At 41.9% G+C, this 18,033-nt stretch overlaps 1 protein-coding gene across 3 annotated transcripts in view; it reads left to right on the forward strand.

Moving 5' to 3' along the window:
* The first annotated feature begins 2,439 nt into the window (after nt 1–2,439).
* LOC111874177 (RAC serine/threonine-protein kinase) overlaps nt 2,440–18,033 on the forward strand; it is an 82,198-nt gene continuing 66,604 nt past the window's right edge. For 2 of the 3 annotated variants that reach the window (XM_023869453.2, XM_023869452.2), the window contains exon 1: nt 2,440–2,736. The gene's annotated coding sequence lies outside the window, so the exon portion shown is untranslated. Of the gene's footprint in view, nt 2,737–7,933; nt 8,019–18,033 lie in introns of those variants that run through there. The other variant, XM_033755357.1, reaches the window with a different exon arrangement.

Here is an 18,033-nt window from a genome sequence, read left to right on the forward strand (position 1 = left end):
CCTTTTATCAACTCTTCAGATCATGTCTAGACATAAATCACCTCACCATATACAGCTTATTTAGTTTATCTTCTGGATGTGTTACTTTCTCTCTGACATAATATTCATTCATTTCCACATGACATCATCGAGCTCAGTTATTTTATAATAGTTTCGTCTTTTCTTCTTCTCCTCCTCCTCCTCCTTAAAAAATGTAGGAATTGTCGGAAGAAGCCTGATACTGGATTAGAATATCATATTCATGAGAGTTGGGATAGCTCAGTCAGTATAGCAATGGGCTCTGGGCTGGACAGCTGGGGTTTGATGCTTGGCAAATGCAAAATATTTTTCTCTACCCAGTAGAATCCAGGCGAGCTCTGTGGCCCACCCAGTCTCTTAACCAATGGGTACTGGGGGCTCTTTCCCTGGGGCCTGGTCAGCCTGGGGTCAACTCAGCCTCTAACAGAAATGAGCACCAGGAATCTTCCTGGGGGGTACATGGCAGCCAGCATGTAAGGCTGACATCATCATCATCATCTGTGTACCAATTATCTAGAAAATGTGTGAGCCTTGATATCTCACAACCCTATGAGTCCTCAATGGCCTGTTACAGGAAAAGCTTTACCTTACCTTTTCTTTTTTACCTAGTTGTGTAAAGGAGGCTTCCATCGAAACTCCACAGTTCATGTGACTAGCAGATGTATAAGGTGAAAAATTGATACCTTTGTGAGAACAAGAATAACAGAATAACTTACCTCAGTTTCTCAGTGCCATGTCAGATTATTATGCTGCTTGCTGAATTTTTTGGTAACAGTATCTATTTAAACATGACTTGAATGTTTGTTGGGGGGGCACGCAGTAGGGCAGTTGGTTGAGGCACTATGCTACAAGCTGGAAGGTCGTGGCTTCAAGTCCCAGTGAGGTCACTGGATTTTTTCAATTGTCATAATCCTTCCAGCCGCACTGTGGCCCTGGGGTCGACTCAGCCTCTAACGGAAATGAGTACCAAGAATTAATTAAATAATTTTCCTGGGGAGTAGAGCGCGGCTGGCGTGTAAGGCTGACAACCTTACCACCAACTTTGAGCCAATTGTCTAGATACTGTGGGACCCTCAACGTTTCACAACCCTATGGGCATTCACGGTCTGTTACAGGGATAGCTTTATTTTTACTTTACTTTACTTTTCTAAATGTTTGTTGGAAAATCTGAAATGGAAAGACCATGTTGGAGATTAAGACACCAGTGGAAAGATAATATTAAAATAAACCTTAAAAGTGAGAAGTTTGAGGACGTGTACTAGATTTATCTAGTTCAGGATGAGAATCACTGGTGGGCCTTTGTGAACAAGGCAAGGGACCACCAAGTTTCATAAAAGATGGGAATGTCCTAAATAGCTGAATGTCATTGACTTCTCAAGATGGGGTCTGTGTCATGGATTTGTCTAAATGAGACTGTTCAAACAAGCTAATGAAGATTTCTTCTCATAATTTTCAAATTTTGCTGAGGAGCAGAACCAAATAAATGTCAATCTTCCGTAGAGCTCTTCCTTTTTGAAGCAAAGCAGTGAGATATGTCAATGAATACACTGCTAAACAAAATTGATGTGGGATGCAGGAACAGTAGACTTGTATGTATGTATGTATGTAAGGGTGGGCTAGAAAACCGGGCCCCCGCACTGCAACCTTCAGTGATCTATTGTGATTCACAGTAGTCTTAATCGCCATCCAAATTCATATTTAAACTGACAATATCACAGTTTAGAGATTTATTTTGTTTTTAAGATACTTTGTGAAAAATATTTAAAGGAGGCTCTTTATGTACGATGCCTAATGTCTTTCGATTGTTTGTGAAACGTTGAAAGCAGGATCAGGAATTCTTCTTGAGCTCATTCTGTCATTTACTTTTAATTGAATAAGAATGCCCACAGTTGTTCTACACAGAAAAGTTATGAATTTTATTTTTCTCAGCCTTCTTCTTTATATTGCCAATGTGTTCAATTGCATGACAAAATACAACAATTTTTTTTATTTGTTTCAATCTGGTCCATCACACTAACACAAGATCAGCCACCTCCAAGACACCAAGGAGAATTGACACAAACCTCAATGGTTTAAAAATTTCAATCTTAAACAACAAAGCTTTTAAAAAACTTTAAAAATTTTAATACCAGGAAGGCTGTTTGACTGTGAAATGTTGAACATTGTGTACATTGTCTATTTCAGACATTATATGTGTATATATATAATTTAACACCTATTGTAATAGTAGTTTCCGGAAAAAGTATTGATGCGCCCTGAGGGTGATCCGTAGGGATCGAAACATGTAAGGGTGATGAGTTTTTAAGTGATAAAACTTAAATAGTCACACTGGACGGTGTTGTTTTTGTCTCTGACATACAACAAACGTTAAAGAAAATTTTTGAGACTTTGGACACCCTTCAATTTCTGTTGTGTTGGTTCCCCTGACTTGGAGAATTATTGCGTACACATATTGGTGTTCGTGTGTCTGAATATTTGTTATACCGTCGGCGGGCAGATGGCAGTGCATTCACATTTCCGGTGGGAATTGAGAATGAAAGAATGACGTCAAGATGTGTGGAAGGTGATACAATGGTGTTGAAATGCATGATTGTTTGTGATATTTTAGCTGTGGCTCTGAAGGGAAAACCGTGACGATATGGTGAAAATGTGTTTGAACTTACAAGGTTGTGGTTTGGCCTGTTAACTGTCTTCGGGGCTTTTCAAGAAATTAGTAAGGTGAGTAGAAAGTCAACACGCTGGTTTGTTATGATCTGTTCCTGATGAATGGACCGATACGTTCTCTGTAGTAATCTTTGTGACTAGAGTGCGATATGAAGGTTCATACTTGAAATTGAGAATTAAATTATTTGTAGTAACAAATTGCTATGTTTTTATTGTGTTGCGAGGCATAGACAATGTGTCATAACTGTTGACACGTGGTATTGTTTTTAAGGGCGTTTTGTCGAAAATCGGTTTGCCTGTGGTCAAGGTCTACCATGAATTGAATCTAGGTTGTGTTGGTGTTGGCTAGTCGGTACAGTAATTGATATAGTCGCGGTAAGTAGGTGAAGGTCGCAGCCGTCTTATTAAGGCCTTAATCTCTTCAGTGGTGTTTATTCTAGTGCATTAATACGTATGCGAGCGAAATGTCTAGTTCTGATTTCGAGTGACTGGGATGCACCTTGCCTTATATGGCCGGTAATTTTTTATGAGTGCGCCAGAGTAACTGACATGTATGTATTTGAAATTATGAATTTAGTATTCATGTAGTTCAGCTTTATTTACTTTAATTTCAATCGGCATAGTAATAATGCGTTTCCCAAGGTCTGCCACTGTTTGTTGATTTATTTTTAATTCACATGGGTGGTGCAAGTGAATGATTAGTAGCAACCAGCCAGTTGGTTTGTTCTTATCTCTCACCATGTCCATTATCTGAAGTCACCCTTCTGTCAGTGGCAGCCTACAAATTATATTTTGATAGGCATTACAGAAATGAATATTAGTGTTGAAACATTGTTATCTAGCATATCACAATTTTTAATCTTTTACATGAGAATTATTAGCAATACAAAATACCTTATATAGGCGAAACAATGATTAGACAACGAAAATCCACTTCAAATGTTATAATTAGTGCTATTGGCTGACAGTATATATTGGTCATTTATTGTGACAGTAGAGTTTATTTCAGTAAGGCATTACTGTTATTCTGAATACAAGTTCTGTACACAGTAATTCATAGAGTTTGCACATGTAAGTAATTTAATTTTGTTTTCATGTTGGATGAATTTAATTGTCCATCAAATATATAATTTATGTGGAGAATAGCAGTATGTAGAGTATGAAAATGTTTGTAGTTATTTATTTCCTTCTAATGAAGTGAAAAATTTATAGCTAATAAACCAACTCCCTAGTACAAGATCTGCCTTCTACATCTGATATTTAGCTGAGTAAAATATTTGCTGCCTTTATGGAACCCATGCTCAGAAGTACCCCTCTATCCTGAGGCAGTTCATTCCACTCATCTTCACACCAGATGACAATATATTTGTATAATTATATCCAGGAATGTATTTTAAAAATTACAAGATGCCTGAGGTAGAATTTTCTATCAAGGAACTGTTGTGGAAGTAAGAAATTTTAGTGGGTATCTGTTCAATTCTGATGAATGTTTGTTATCCTAATATTATTCAGGGGTTTGATGATGTTAAAAAGGTTTTCAGATTTGTAGTTGAGCACTGTAGGAGTCAAATTTGTATATAATGTGAAACATTACTAGGACTTCAAAAATCACCTTTTTTGTTTTTGTATTCATATAGATACAGTTCATGTACTCCAGTCTTACAGAATTGTTTCATGTTTTTGCTACTGTATGTTGTAAGGAGCTGAAACAGAAGACTTTGTTAGTTACTGTCTGTGGGAAAGTAATGTGTTTCTTGTCTGATGATGTTGACAGTTGCAGTTTTTTATTTATTTGCATCTTGTAGAGACTCAAAGTATGTCATAGTGTGGCTAGGCCTGAGGGAGGGAGTTGAGACACAGCCTGGGCCAGTCACAAATGTGGAACCCCCCCACAGAAGTCATACAAACACATGAATATATCTTATGATTACTTTGAAAATCAGACTGTATATAAAATGAATATTGATGAAAGGTCAAAAATAATTCAGTAGTTCACTTAAATTGAATTCACACGTTCTTGCTTGCTTATTATAATTTTATAAATGAATTAAGTGTATACTTGGTCCCCCCCCCAGCCAGATGGCCCTGCCCCCTTCCACCCCATATGAGCCTGAATATTGCATGATGTTTTGTCGTCATTCCAGTCTGAGACCTGTTATCAATGTTACAAAACAGAATCCTATTTTTTCACAGGTCTTCTGAAGCTTCTTTTTCCTTTGGGTTGGTATTTTAAGATATTTTTTTAAATCCTGTCAGAGTTCAATGTGTCAGGTTCTTTCCATGTTCTTCCCTGTTGAATCTGAGGTCCTTACATTAGTGACCGAGGACTATATGATCTTGTGTGTAGTAACACTATAGTTCGGTCGAAGTCCAGTGTTTTGGAACAATGTATTGCCCCCATCTTCTGGGTTGAAGAGTAAGGCAGGCAAGAAACCAACAAGAAGCAGGCAGCAGTACATTCCTCCGGCACATCAGTGAACTTGTACTGAGTTAATTGGTGTTACAGTTTGGAAGACAGTACGCTTCTTTTTCTGTATTGTACCATAAATTCTGTTGTCTATAAAATTTGTAGTTGTGTCTGATTCATTCTTTTACAATCCAAAAGAGTTTATCTTGCAGTCCTCATGAAACGTATATTTTCTGATATCAATCTTCTGTCCACATTGCTGTAACTGACAAACAAACAAACTCACTCACTCCATGGAACCAAGTCCTTCTTGAGCTGCTCAAGAATTTGATGACATTGTATGGAACCCAGAGGTTCAGTACTGTGTTTGCAAGTAGTCCCTATCCTAAGCCAGATGAATGGAGCACTTACCACCCAATCCTGTTTCTCTAAGATTAATATTAATATTACCCTCCCACATGTCTAGGCCTTCCTAGTGGTCTGTTTCCTTCTGACTTTCCCACCAAACACCCTTTAAGAATTGGTCTTCACTCACATACATGCTACATGTCCTGTCCATCTCATCCTTTTTTTTTTTTGACATGATATTTCAAATTAACATTTGGTGAATAGTACAAGTTATGAATATGATAATAAAACGTTGACATTGATATGCAAGTGTCCCTCCATGTATTTGAAACCAAGAACAATATCCTCTTCATTAACCCTGTTTGTAGTTTGCTAGTTTATCTGGCCACTCCCCACTTTTTTTTTTACCACTGCTGTATTTACTTCGCTTTGTATGTGTATTTCTATCTGTGAAGTCTGCTAATCACATGCTGGTGTAAGTTGTTATGCGATGTAAGACTTGCATGATGTGGCTTATGAACTGCTCCAAGCCATGTACATTCACTGCATGGATGATAACACAACAGGAATTGGTGATCTCTTATGTAACATAATTAAATATTATATAAAAGTTGTTTTTAATTATTATTTTTAAGTAGTTGTTTGCTGTCTGTAGCGGCCCTGTCATATATTTTTTTGCCAGATGATTTTGGATAGCTGATTGCAAATAAATTGTCATCAAAATATAATTGATGTCTTCCTGTTTTGTCTGAATTTGTTGTTGTGTCACTGTTTATAAATACATCATGTGGTCTCTCTCTTGATCCATGGTTGATTTTTGTTTTGGAAGTCCATAGAGATTATTGTGTGTGTGTGTTTATGTCATCACGTCACTGTCGAGTCCATCTGTATGTCTCCATTTGTTCTGCCTTGTGCTTTTCATGGCCTACAATTCCTACTGGTGTATCCAGGGCCCTGTCTCATCTTTCCAATCCTCGGAAGTTATGGGCCACTGCCATTCCCCATGCTTCATGTCCTCTCCCCACTCTTATATGTAGCCAGCCACTTTCCCACCTTGGCTTAAATGTGCCCTGAAGGTGGAGGTAGGATGTTCGTCTGACACATTGGTACCCACCCACCAGAGTACATGGCACCATACTTTAGAACAATTCCACAGTCACTGTTCACCAAAAAGAAAACCCCTGATCTCATAAAAGTTAACTGTAAATTGTGATCACTTGAAATTGATCGACAGTCATTATTTTAAGGATCTGTTTTGAGGACAGTTACAATACTCTCTTTTACACTGGCACTTCAGTGCAGTTTGTATTGCTCTCATATCTGAGTCATTATGTGTAGCTGGTATGTATGTCCTTCTCTCTATATCTATTTCTGTCTGGTATCATTATTAAATTCTTCAACTTATTAATTTGTTCATTTATGATGCCAGAAGCACAGGCTATTGCATTGATGATAGGATGATTAATGAACTGGAAAGAATGTGGAAGGAAGTGTTTGTGACCTAATTTGAGATACTGTCTTGGCATTTGCTATGAAAGACTGAGGGCAAACATGAAAAAAGGTAAGGCTAGCTCTATAACAGGCTGTGAAGCCCCATAGGGTCGTGAGACATTGAGACAACCACATTTTCTAGACAGTTGGATAAGAGATGGCAGTGATGTTGTAAGCCTTACACACCAGCCACTCTTTACCCCCTGGAAGATTCCTGGTACTCATTTCTATTAGAGGCTGAATCGACCCCCAGGGCCGTAATGCAGCTGGAAGATTACTTGACTTGAAAAGTCCAGTGACATTGGGAATTGAACCTGCAACCTTCCAGCTTGTGACATAGTGCCTCAACCAACAATGCTAATGTGTTTCTTAAAGGGGGAGAGTTTTTTTTTTTTATTCTTAAGATATATTTTTGGCTAGGATATGGAAAACATGGAATGCAGATTTTGTTTAAAAATGGAAAAAAATATTGATTTTTTTCCAGCTTTTGCATTCCCATCCTTTTTTGTACTCATGTTTAAGTGGACTGAGGACGACCGTTGTATGGTCATGGCTCATAAATTGTTTAAACATGCTGTCTCATATGCAAAGGTTATTTACTATAAAACTTGGCAAGATGATGAATAATCACAGTTACTTTTAAAGGATGTGGAAGGATGTCCCTTTGAGGGCAATATTACAGTATGTTTCTGGAAGGACTAAGGAAGACAACAAAAATTCAGGATAACCAAGTTCTGGCTGATATTTAAGTCAGGTCTGACAGACTTCTGCCCAGTCAGTGTCTTCAGTAAACATATTATATGCGTGCATGGATTGGCGTGTTCACAATTGAAAAAAACGTTTGAACAGATATTTTGGTTTCCAGAAAAGGTGGATCTGTGTTTTGTGACACCTTGCTGTGCCTCTCACCTCAGATCAGCTGCAGGAGTCGTACAAGATTCTGTTTCTTGCTGATACAATTAATATGTTGCACATGTCAGTTGTCTGGGGATGTGTTCCAGATAAACCACAGTACAAAAACTGGACCTGTTTCTGTCATGAGGTGTATGTGAGGGGGACTCACTTGTGCCATTGGACTGTGGAGAAAGTTGTAAGCAGCATATACCTGTACATTCTGCTAACCCCCTTTCCCCCAGCCCCCTATGCCTGTTGGAACGCATTTAGTGTCAGACTTGTATAGTGTAGCATGTAGACCCCCCCTTGTTTTTATTCGCTTAGTGGGGAGTAGAGTCCAGCTGGGTCCACTCAGCACATCCGCCACCGATTGGCCTATTGTAGCCTGCCCTGGGTGATTATGATGATGGAGAATTTGGTGGAATGAAGATTTGCAGAGGAAACCGAAGTACTCTGAGAAAACCCGCCCCAGTGCCACTTTGTCCACCACAAATCCCACTTGACCAGACCCAGGATCGAACCCGGGTCGCCACGGTGGGAAGCCAGCGACTAACCGCTTGAGCTATGGCGCGGCCTTGTAAACCCCTTGGTAAGTAATCTACAAGAGTGAGGAGCAGTGTTTTATGTGAGGTCCATGCCCAGATATTGTAAACGGGGGGGGGGGGATTGTGAGCTGCAGTTAGTCAGTGAAGAATAGAAGGTTGGTGTGAGTTGGCCACAGACTGGAAGGTAAGCAGAGGATGTCCATTAACATGGAATGGCTAGTGACAACAAACTGAGAAGATTTGGTATGTGCTGTACTGAACTGTAAAGATTGTCATTTAGGAATACCTCTATAATTAATTGTATTTACGATCTCTAAGTGTGTATCAGTGTTCAGTAAATCCAATCTAAACCTAGTCTAAGTGTGCCCAAGACAGTGTATGATGGCGAACATAGTATTTGTGTAATGTAATGAAGAGGCCTTATTACAACAAGTTTGTAGTTTCTGGTTGCCACTGGGGACTAGGTGGCCATTCTTTTTTTGAACCCTGAATGTGTGTCGTCCAAAATGTGAAGTACATATGTTTTATATAATGCAACTATGCTTTGTTCATGATCGGGTTTATGCAAGGATGGACTTAGTTGATGATCTTTCAAGTTATATGACACCGTGTAGTCATGTTAACTGGTTACCAGTGTTTCCTCCACCTATGAGACTATGTGCTGGCATAACCCAGAAACCACAATCAGAATTTTCATTGCAATTGTAATTGAATTTTCAGTAATTTGTCTTCTCATTGATGTAGAAAGGTTGTGATTGAAAATTTGAGTAAATGTTACATGTGACAGTTTTATTGGTTCAGATGTTGGAAGGTACACATTCTGTTTTGTTCTTTAATCACTTAGGCTGCATTCCGTATTTGTGGTGATATTGTACTTGAGATAATGTGACTAACATAAACACAGAAGCATTTCAATGAGTCATGAGTCGGTGAGGGCTGTCAAGCTTCAAGCCATTCGTAAGGTACATTACACTGCAGGCTATATGTTAAAATTAAGAGTATCGAAATCCTTGCCTGAAGCATGTATTTGGTGACAAAATATTTTAAGTACAAGAAGATACTTGAGACTTGATTTAATGTACAGTTTTGGCTGCACCATAGCTCAAGCGGTTAGTCGCTGGCTTCCCACCGCGGCGGCCCTGGTTCGATCCCGGGTCTGGTCAAGTGGGATTTGTGGTGGACATAGTGGCACTCGGGCAGGTTTTCTCTGAGTACTTCGGTTTCCCCTGCAAATCTTCATTCCACCAATTGCTCCACAATCACGCTTACCTATCATCTGGGGCTGGTATAATAGGCCAGAAGTGGCTGCAGTACAAGGGACTTAGTCCCACCCCACTAGCAATAAAAAAAGTACAGTTTTTAATATGCAGAGCATAACTTGTACTCTTCTCCAAGTATAATTAGAATGATCAAGTCAAGAGCAGGACATCTAGCACAAATGGGGGAGAAGAGGAATGCATATAGGATATTGGTGGGAAAGCCCGAAGGTAAGATGCCACTAGGAAGACCAAGACATAGGGGGGTGGACTATTAAAATGGAACTAAGAGAGATAGGATGGGATGGGATGGGATGGTATGGGTTGGATTGATCTGGCTCAGAATAAGGACCAGTGGAGGGCTCGTGTGAACACGGTAATGAACCTTCGATTTCCATAAAATGCTGGGAAGTTCTTTATCTACACAATTGGTGACTTCTGAAGAAGGCCTCAGCTCTGTGAGTGAGTGAGAGCTTCAGGCTTCAGTAGAGCAGGTTTCTTCAATTTTCCCCATGCAAGTAGCCACTCTACCATGCCTCATGCAGCTTCTTTCGCCATTCCCTTGGGGGGGGGGGTGGAACAGGCAGCACAGTTTCACATCCATGGCGTCTGTGTTCGGAGCCTCACCTCTGCCATCGCATTCGGCTGGTTACAGAGTGAGGAAGTCTGCGTTGAATATTACACAGGAACTGAAGAAAAACTGACTCTGTCCAGCAAGCCAGACTTGGTATCATAAAGCTAACTTGGCAGGTGTATTGGAGTGTAATCATAATGACAATGTGTGGATTAGTAACATGTCTGTGTCAGTTGGGTTGGGGGCAGTACTGCTTATGGAGGCAGTCTAACACTTGCTGCTTAGGAATTGTTTAATTATCAGGATTAAAAGTTTAATTAAACCAGCTGCAATGAGAATTTCCATCAAGCCACGATGCCTGCAGCCTTGGTTCACATGCCCACAGGTTCAAGGACTGGAATATTTTCATTTCATGCAATGGCGAAATTATGGCAATTTGAAAAAAATTGCCACCAGAAGCGTGGTTATGCAGATTTAATTACTGGGTGATGATGTACCCCCAGAAGTCTTAGAAATACTTTTTCGTACCATCCACTGTAAGGAAAGGTATTTCGGGAAGCTTGGATTGAGTTATACTGTTCCAGACTCCCCATACGAAGAATTCTGTGAAATTGTGGATGTGACGCCGTGTTGTTAGGTAGGTCTTTACCGACGTTTCGAAGTAACTTGCAGCCTCCATACACAGGATAAAAGGCTAAGGCAAAAATTCACGAAGTGGCATGGGTATGGAGACACTGGCAGCAGGAGTAGGGACCCCCACTGGAAAGACGTGTGGCCCCTGAAAGGGTGGTCTTGTAAGAGTAGAAAGGGGAAAAATAACAGCTGCCCTACAGAGCCCTTATTTCTACAATATCTACTCTTGTTGGTTCCTTTTGGGCCAGTATCCCATCCGAAGCTGTCCCTATATCCATACCACTTCTGTGAAGATGGAGACTGATTTTCCTCTGAAACGTTGGTGAACTTACATGACGTCATATCCCGAGGTCTGTAATCTTCATAGTCACATCCACGAGAAAATGAAATCTCAAGAATAATCCTGTAGTTACGAAGTTATATGATGCTGTTTGTTTTAAAGCCAGATTGTGTACCGTTAATTTGGTTCTCAGTGGTTCTGTCTGCAGTTTTCGTTATAAACGCATTTACTTTCTTGCGGGCATAAGGGCTGTATGCCCATGATTAAGCTGAGAAAATCACATTATAAATTAGATAAAGACCCCCACGTTCCAAACAATGTATCATAGTTTACTGTGCTCCATAAAATGTGAAGATAGAACCAGTGAGAACTCTAAGGCGTCGATGTGCTGAAACTGATGGAGAGTTGGGAAGTGAATTTTGCAAGTGTTGTAGTTATTTTAAAACTCATTATGACTGGAGGCCACAATGATTGACATGTCAGATGTGTATTCAAGTCTGGGGAGAGAGAAATTAAAGGAGAGGGGGTGGGACAACTACCAGCAGACCACGGACAGGAGACGACTTGCTGAATATGAGGAGAACTGCAGAGGATGAAATGAGGATAAGCGTTTCGTTATACTCTTTTTTTTTTTATTGCTAGTGGGGTGGGACTGAGTCCCTTGTACTGGGGCCACTTCTGGCCTATTGTACCAGCCCCAGATGATAGGTGAGAGTGATTGTGGAGTAATTGGTGGAATGAAGATTGGCAGGGGAAACCGAAGTACTCGGAGAAAACCTGCCCCAGCGCCACTTTGTCCACCACAAATCCCACTTGACCAGACCCGGGATGGAACCCGGGCCGCCGCGGTGGAAAGCCAGCGACTAACCGCTTGAGCTATGGCGCGGCCCTAGTTATACTTAGTTTGCCTGGCGTTTTGTGTGGGTGTAAAGCATGGTCTTAAAAATAGTATCATCTAATAGGATGTGATGGCATGCACTATGGTAAAGTTACCGATGTTTCGGAGGAACGTACTCTCTGCATATTTAGAATAGGAGAGTAAACCAAGCAAGCAGAGAGCTTGGAACAGTATGAGTTTCGGGGGCTTTCACGTCAGTGGAGATTTACATTATTGTCTGGGTTATGACACCGAGTAGTCTGGTAGGTGGTTGATATACATGACGTTTCGGCAGTTGGATAGATTGCCGTCGTCAAAACGACATCTACACCCGTTTACAATTCTCGCCACACAACATTTCCAGGACTGCATTGAGTGACGCTACTGTTCATCCTGCCATGTTCTTGAATGAATTGATCTGGCTTAAGATAGGTATCAGTGGAGGGCTCTTGTGGACATGGTAATGAACCTTCGGGTTCGATAAAGTGTTGGGTAATTCTTGAGTGGCGGCTTCTCAAGAAGGGCTCAATTCCACGGAATTAATAAGTTATGAGATAATTATCACAACTGAAAGCGTCACAGGGAAACGCCAGGCTGTAACTTCTTCTGCATGCGCTGGGTAGGTAACTATGATTTAAGTAAATCTGTGTAACTCAAAATGTTACATTTCGTTCGTTAATACGTGTAGTCAGACGGGAATGCTGTCAGCTCGAAAACAGAGTGACGTTCAGATAATTCTGAGCAACGGGTAACAAGAGTTTCGAGTGAGGCCTGAGTTCAAGAGACAACATCAGTCCTTCATCTCGTATTCAGTCAAAACAGTTCGTCTTAGCACCAGTTCCTCGTCTCATTCGTACAACTGAACTGACTCTTGAGAAGCCGCCGGTGGTGCAGCTACTCAAGAACTTCCCAGCATTTTATGGAAGGTTCATTACCGTGTTCACCGGTCCCTATCCTAAGAGAGATCAGTCAAATCCCTACCACCCCATCCTACCAAAGATTCATTTTAATGTTACCCACCGACCTACGTTTTGGTCTTCCTATCGGTCTGTTTCTTTCTGACTTTCCGACCAATATCCTATATGCATTCCTCTTCGCCCGCATTCGTGCTACATACCCTGCCCATAGCATCCTCCTTGGTTTGATCATTCTAATTATACTTGACGAAGGGTACAAGTTTTGGAACTCCTCATTATGATAATTAGTTGTTTTTTTTAGTCTACCTTTGGAAGGTTTGCTGTGTCACATATCCCAGTCTTCTGGAGTTAAAATCTCCATGTTGTGGCCTTGTGTACTAAAGACAGTTTAGTTGGTATAGCAGCTAGGTTTCTGCCCAATGGATATCAGGAGCTCTCTTACCGGCCGTAAAGCGGTCGGAGCGTGAAACTGACTACTCAGGTCCATCTAGTATCGAGGTTACAAATGCATACCTTCACTCCCCATGCGTATTCATTACGTGGTGAATAATTAAGCACATGGAAAACTTCTTACCTTGCTAAGTAAATGGAGCCGTCGGCCTGTAACACCCTTGAAGCATTCATATACTGTCTGGGGCTGAGAGAGGAGGCAGACTGAACAGATACAGTTAAGGTATAGGTGAGAATCGAACCATGGAGCAGCATAGTGACGTCGTGAGGTTTGGCGCCTTACCGTGCGAAATAGATACATGACGAATGTTCTTGTGGTCATCAGAACAGCTGGTCAGGCGCCAGTGCAGTGTGCCTTGTTTTTTCCTGGCACTGATACGTCACGTGTTTGCTATGTTATGATCAAAACAACGTGAAATTACGTAATGCCACTCAACCTAAATGCAACCGTATGTAGAGGAACCCAGCGTCACGTTCCGCTTGCTGCTTGGTTTGTTCTACCCTGAAGGCGGAGGCGGAACATTCCTCCGAAACATGAATAAACATCTACCAGGCTGGTGTCAATAGAACCGGTTAGCATAGCGGTAGCATTCTTGATTCGTGTTACAGAAGTACTCAATGCCAACCAAGACACCAGATAGCCTAAGGCTTTTCGTCGTTTTGCTCAGTCCCTCCCACAAGGAAGGTGACGGGATAGTACCACGACCGCTTCTTGCAAAATTCTTTTATTAAATTTATTTTCCATCCATTTCCTAAAGTTCGACGTTGTGTAATTCTGCAAACACACAAATACACGGTATCATATCCCAGCAGACGGTTGCTTCCACTTTCGTTTGTAAAATCTTGCACCGTCTATGAAGTCTTCGATTTACTGAGCCAGTGAACTTATTTTTATGAAACTGCACATATCATATACGGTTTGAGGTTCTCGCAGCCGTGGTTGTACAACCTTCTTCGTACTTGGCCTATTCTTCGACCCTGAAGATGGAAGCGAGGTTTTCCCCCGAAACGTCGGTTGACTTTGAACGGATTACACGGCGTTATATCCCAGAGGATAGAATTGTACTCATTTAATTTATAAGGAGCCAAGATAGCTCAGTCGGTATAGGGACGAGCTGCGGACTGAACTGCCGGGTTTCGGTTCCCAACAGTGGTAAGAAATTATTCTCTTCTCCTTAGCTTCCAGACCGGCCCTGGGGCCCAGACAGCCTCCCACACAATGGCCACAGGGGTTGTCTCAAAGGGGGTAAAGCAGCCAGGGCGTGAAGCTGACCACTCACCTCCATCTAGTGTCTAGGTCAAGAATGGTGGAGTTATACCTCCTTTGCCCCATACAACTTCATGACGTGCTTAGTTCATTAAGCATGGGAATAACGTCAATATACTCATGTCATCTCTATCTTAATGCAACATCAAGAAGTCTTGTAGGTGGATGCTAACGTATTTATGTATTAGTTGAAGAATTTGCTCAGCTAATATTCAGTGTGTTGATGGATACCTATTTGTAGGTAGTATATATATATCGTAATGGTGGCAACACGTGCTGGGTATTTCCGGATGCAATCGTACGTAAATTAATAGAACTGATACAGAGCAGACATACCCAATTAAAAGTATGCGAATGATGTGACGAAGTACCAGGTTACTTCAGAAGTCATGGCAACCACTTTTCTGGGGCAAACACGTTACAGTGAAGAAAGTTAAAAATATACTTATAAAAGGGCGTGATATACCCCTCCGATTGGCTTAGTCAGATCAGGTAGATGTGAAGGGGCGTAGGTATAGTAGGCAAGAAAAATTGCACATTACGGAATGACTGTTTTTTTTATTCTTTAATCCTCGAAAAATTCAATTGTGATTAAGAAATAAAAAATTCAGTGTGAGTTAAATCTGAATTCTTACATTACGGCTAGCAACCTTTAAAGTAGTCTCCAAGTGTATCAAGTACTCGCTGCCAGCGATGAGGAAGACGGCGAATACCATCAGCTTCACCATCTCCAAATCTTGTCATCTCACGCCGAACTGCGTTGGAAATGTCCTCTCGTGTACGAAAGCGTTTCCCTCGCAATGGCTGTTTCATAGTCGCATGGCGAAAGGTCGGGTGAACATGGAGGATGGTGTAGTACTTCCCATCCCCAACGTCGTAAACGGTTCTCGACACTGCTGTGTGGACCGTCCACTACGTTGCAAGTCGGCACTTGCTTCTCTTCCACTTTGGAATTCTTCTATCCACCTTGAAACAGTTCTTTATGGTAGAGCACGATCACCCAGAGCTTCCACAAGCTCTGAGTAACATTCAGTCGCATTTCTGCCGCGAAACACTGATATTTTCACGTAACAACGCTGTTCCAGCCGGCTAACGTTCATTCTCGACGAAGGTTATGATCACACCGACTTCACGCTGGACTCGCTTCGTTGTCCTTGGACTTCCGCATCATCTAGCGGCATCATTAGAAATCAGACGTTGCTGTCTCTCAGCGGCAAATTTGGAAATTCCGGTCGGAGCTTTCGAAATTTCGGAAAAATTATGTTGCCATGACTTTTGAAATAACTCACGTATATATATAAATATTTTTCCCCCACGCTGTAGCACAGTTGGGTTGAGACACCATGCCACAAGCCTGGAGGTCGCGGGTTCGATTCTCGATGAGATCATTAGATTCTTCAGTTGACCTGATCCTTCCAGCCGCGCTGTGTCCCTGGGGTCGACTCAGCCTCTGCCCGAAATGAGTATCAGGAATCTTCCTGGGGGTAAAGAGCGGCAGGTGCGTGAGGCCGACAAGCTGACCGCCATCTGTGAGCCGATTGTTTAGAAAATGTGGGATCCTCGATGTCTCACAACCCTGTGGGCCTCCAACACTTGTAGTATTACCTTTTACCTATATATATAAGGGGCAGTCAAATGAAAACGGGTCAGCGTGCTTAACTCATACGGCGCGTAAGTTGGTAACACTGTAATTTGCATGCGGTACGAACATCTGGTGGGGACTCGGGAAAGCACAGTGACAACGTGTCCTTGCACGCAAGTCGTTTGTCCATTGTGCTGGAAGTAAGGTTAGCGCTACGTGTGGTCGTCCAACATCCGTAATGGATGTGGGCAAAGAACAACAGCGAAGTAGTAGTGCTCTCTTTGACTGCTGAAGGAGTAGGAGGACGAGAAATTCATCGTCGCATGTCTGTTGTTTACGGCGAACACAGCATGTCACGTTCGCGTGTGCTGGCGTGCCATAAGAGATTCCGATAGGGACGTGTGTCACTGCAAGATGATACTATCCCAGGACAAGCTCAACGTGTCATCACTCCTGATGTTATTGCTGCGTTGGATGGTCATATCCGGGCAAATCGACAGATCATTGTGGAAGAAATTAGTCTTTTGATGGGAATAAGTCACGGTTCCATACACGCCATTGTGACAAAACACCTGCTGTACCGCAAAATCTGCGCGCAGTGGGTTCCACATCAACTCAGAGAATGGCTGCATCACTGGTCACTTGCAACGACACCATGAGGAAGTGTATCCTTTTCTGTCCCGTATTGCCACTGGGGACGAAACTTCGGGCCACCGTTTTGAACCCGAGAGCAAACGGCAGAGCCAACAATGGAAACACGTGAATTCTCCTCCACCGAAGAAATCCAAAGCCGTACACACAAGTTCCGGTAAAGTGATGATGACGTTCTTCTTCGACTGCAAGGGTCCTCTGCTTGTCGGATTTCTCGAGCATGGGGCCACAATCAGTGCACAGCGCTATGAAGACACTTTGCAGAAACTGAGACGTGCCATAAAGTCAAAACGCCCTGGAATGCTATCGAACGGCATTACCCTTCTTCATGGTAATGCGCGCACCCAAACTGCCAACTGTGAGGAATGTGCTACAGAGATTTGGTTGGGAAGTGCTTCACCATCCCCTCCCCTACAGTCCAGTTTTCTCCCCATGTGATTTTCACATTTTTGGAGACCTGAAGAGAGACGTTAGTGGACATCGGTTTGCATCGGACGAAGACGTGTGTGGCTGGGTAAAGATGTGGTTCCTTAGACAGCCCACATACCTTTCAAGGATGGGATTGACCGTCTTATCTCCCAGTGGGATAAATGTATTAACAGTTTTGGAGATACTTTTGAGGTAAGAAATGTTCGTTAATATGTTTTGGCTTCTGGCCCTCATATATTCGGAATAACGGAATTATTGAAAGATGTCGACAATATCCGGAACGTGAAACGTTTTGAGAAAAAAGAGTTTTCGGAATCGACGCAGAAGTTGAAATTTCGGAAAATGGAAAATTTCTAGAATTAAAGAAGTTTAAATTGTCGTATACATGTAGTTTGAAATTATTTGAAAATCTGAAAAGAAATATCGAGAGTACCAATCATCTGTAAACCCATAAAAATTGCAAGACGGGAATTCCATGCTCTCGTGGATAGGAGTTGGTGTGGCGCTTCAACATAATCTCACTTAACTCAAAGTCTTGCCCAACGTATCGCTACGTGACAAGTATGCCGGTAGGATTAAGTGGATGCGCATTACTGTAGTGCGCAGACCTAACCTGACCGTACTTAACCTAACATTGCTCATTCCTACAGAGTGCTGCCCCAGTAAGCAGGAAGGTGCGCAACTGGATGCGCAGTGACGTGATGCTCGAACTTGTTTGGTGTGATTGCGTCTCCCACGTGACAAGTTCTT

The sequence above is a fragment of the Cryptotermes secundus genome, unplaced genomic scaffold, assembly GCF_002891405.2.
Source record: "Cryptotermes secundus unplaced genomic scaffold, Csec_1.0 scaffold26, whole genome shotgun sequence".
Lineage (NCBI taxonomy): Eukaryota > Metazoa > Arthropoda > Insecta > Blattodea > Kalotermitidae > Cryptotermes > Cryptotermes secundus.